Genomic DNA, 3459 nt, shown 5'->3' on the forward strand with positions numbered 1-3459 from the left:
ATAGTTTTTATTGTGCTTAGTCTTCAGGATCATACTGATGAAGCCATGTTTCATCTCTTGTTACAATTCTTCAAAGAAATGCTTCAGGATCTTGATCCCACTTGTTTAAAATTTCCATTGAAAGCTCTGTTCTTGTCTGCAGCTAATCTGCGCACAACAGTTTTGACATCCATCAAGCAGAAAATTTGCCTAACTATAACTTTTTAGTCAGAATTGTGTAAGCTAAACCAATTGAGATGTCTATGGTGTTGACTATTGTTTCTGTTATTAATTATTGGTCTTCTTCAGTGAGGGCACAAACAAGATTAGTTTTTTCCTTGCAAATTGAAGTGGATAGTCTGCCACTGCAGGCTTCATCCTCAACATCGTCTCATCCCTTCTTGAGAGCTCGTTTAAAGGTTCTAGCAGGGGAACCTGTGTAAAGGGTTCTACAGCTACTTGTATACCCTTGACCAAGGAACAGTCCTCTCCTCCATTGGGTAAGGTCATCCTCTTCAACACAGCATGCATCTCATTTCTTCTTAAAACGAGTTATATGTTTCTAAATTGCTGATTTATTTGGAGCATTGTTCTCATAAACTTTTCAAAAAGTATTAATGATCTTTCCACTCTTCCACCCAAGCTTCACCATAAATTTGATGTTTGTTCTTGCTTCAATTTTAGCAGAATTCACGTTGCTCTGATAGGGGCTCTTTTCAATCTGTCTTATCCTTAGTGCCTCAAACTAGATGCTGCTCAGACACATTATAACAAGTTAGTAAACGCTTATTTTTGTGCAAAAAAAAATTGAAATCCATAGTTTTTTCATAATACACATTTTCCATGAACTCTTTTTTAAGACCCCCCACATACGCCAATATTTAGCATACCTCCTGACACATCGTAAGTATTCAATAAATGTTACCGTTACTATTATTTTCATTAATGAATCCTTCCTCTCAGCATGTAAACATGGCCCATTCTTTCCCATCTAAAACAAGCCAACAGAGAGAGAGAGAGAGAGAGGAGGAGAGAGAGAGGAGGGGGGAGGGAGGGAGAGACGGAAGGGGAGAGGGAGCACGCAAACCCCTTCCCACTCTTAGATTGTACATCTATTATTCTTCCCCGCTTATGTCCATGTTTTTTGAAAGATCTACTTTTATAGTCTTAACCTCCTCACCTCCCATTTATATTTCAAATTAATGCAATCTGACTTTCTTTCCAGTAATTCCACTAAAACTGATCTTGCTGAGGTCACCAAAGACCTCCAAATTTTCAAATATAATACTCACTTTTTAGACCTTATCTTACTTAAGTTTTCTACTGTGACAAATACTGTAGATCCCTCCCTACTCTTTGAAACTCTTTATACCCTTACCTTTAGGACTAGCCCTTCTAATTCCCATTCTATCTCTGGTCGATTCCTTTTCAGTCTCTTTTACGTGCTCCTCCACTTCCTTCCATATCTTAAAAGTTGGTATGTCATAGAGTTCTGCTGTTAGTTACTCCTTGTCACACCCTCTAAAACCTCTTCCTAGGAAACCTAATCCATACCTATAGCTTCCAATCTCACCTCTACTCTACCAGTTCTCAAATATACATATCTCCTTCCTTATCTTCTCCTCTGAATTCTAGATTGACATAGTCAATTGTCCACTTAAAAACACTACTTGAGGGATGATAGATTATCTAAGCTTTTATTGTCAAGCCCCCACAAATCTTATCTCTTAGTAAACCATTCTGACCTACCAAACTGATCTTTTTACTATCTTCAGTATATTTTGTTCAGTCTTACTTCCATATCTTTTCTCACACTATTTCTTCCCAGACTACTCTCCTACTGCCTATCAAATCCACTAGATCAGTGCTTCACAAACTTTAATGTGCATGATAACCATCCAGAGATATTGTTAAAATGCAGATTCAGGAAGTCTAGGGTTGAGTCTAAGAATCTACATTTCTTTCTTTTTCTTTTTCTTTTTTTTTAGAATCTACATTTCTAACAGACTCTTGAGTGATGCTAATAATGCTGGTCTATAAATTATACTTTGAATAGCAATGGTCTAGAATGTTAAAGCTCTATGAAAGCAGGGAATTCGGTCAGTTTGCTCACTGCTATACTCCAATGCCTAGAACAGTGCCTGGTCTATATTAACTGCCTAATGTCTATTGGTTAAATAAATGAATGAAATAATAACCATGACTTCATCCAATACATGCTCCAAGACTCATCTCCTCTGAAAAAAAAATTGATATTCTAACCTGCTCCTGTAATAATTAGTTTTTTTTTATTTTTCTCACTCATGCATACATATTTCTATCTCTATTAATGACAACAATGGTTTTTAATAACACCATTTATCATCAACAGTATTGTTAACATAGTTATAAATAACATTAAGAGCACAAGAATGTGTTTCTGGCATGGCTTTCCTCACTACCTCACTAGTAAGTGCTCTTGTGTCACTCTGACTTGAAACTTTCTTTTTGTGGTTCTTTGGTTCTAAAATATATATATACAAGATATGCCAAGAAAAAATGAGCAAAGAACATAGACAACTCACAAAAGACAGAATATAAATGGCTAATAAGTATTTGAAAAATATTTAATCTTTTATCATTATGCACATTGTTGGTAGAAGTGTAAAATCATATAATATTTTTGTAAAGCAATTCAATGAAGATATCACAGATTTAAATCTACTTCTTGGAATCTACTCTAAGAATATCAAAAATACATGGATTTATGCCAAAAAAATGTTTATCACAACTTTATTTATAATAGTAAAATAATGAAATGATTAAGTAAATCATAGTATAGCCATTAAATCAGTAATTATGCAGCCATCAAAAATGTTTACAAATAATTTTAATGATATGGGGAATTTCTTCAGGTAAAAAATATTAAATGAGAAACAGAGAATAATATTTTTTATCAGTATGACTTCAATTGTGTAGAGCAATATGGAAAGAAGAAAAGAAATTAACCAAGCTTCACCATAAATGATAACAGTGGTAATCTCAAAGTTAGGGAAAAGTAACTGATGATTTATTGATTTTCTTTTATATATTTTTTGATGATTTCCACAAAAAATATATGTTGCTTTTATAAAATCAGAATAAAATTTTGTTTAAAGAAACTTATTACCTCTATCCTTTCTATTTTTTTCTTGTTTTTCTCATCTCCCTCCCCAACTAAACTATAAGGAATTTGAAAACAAATTGTGTGATTGATTTTTTGATATATTTGAAAAGCTTTGGTATGAAACTCTTGCTCACATTTCTAGGAAGCTTCCTAATCCTGTGCTATAATTCTGCTTAAATATATTACAAGTATATTAAGTATTCACACAAGGGTACTTTTTAGGGGAAAGATACCAGTACCTCTTTCTCAGGCTTAATATGAGCCAGACTGACAATCTGAAACCTCTTTATGATAGATGTTAATAGCTAGTTTTTAACAAGGTAGGATAAATTTAA

Source organism: Galeopterus variegatus, unplaced genomic scaffold (assembly GCF_000696425.1).
Source record: "Galeopterus variegatus unplaced genomic scaffold, G_variegatus-3.0.2 Scaffold10608, whole genome shotgun sequence".
In the NCBI taxonomy this organism is placed as follows: domain Eukaryota; kingdom Metazoa; phylum Chordata; class Mammalia; order Dermoptera; family Cynocephalidae; genus Galeopterus; species Galeopterus variegatus.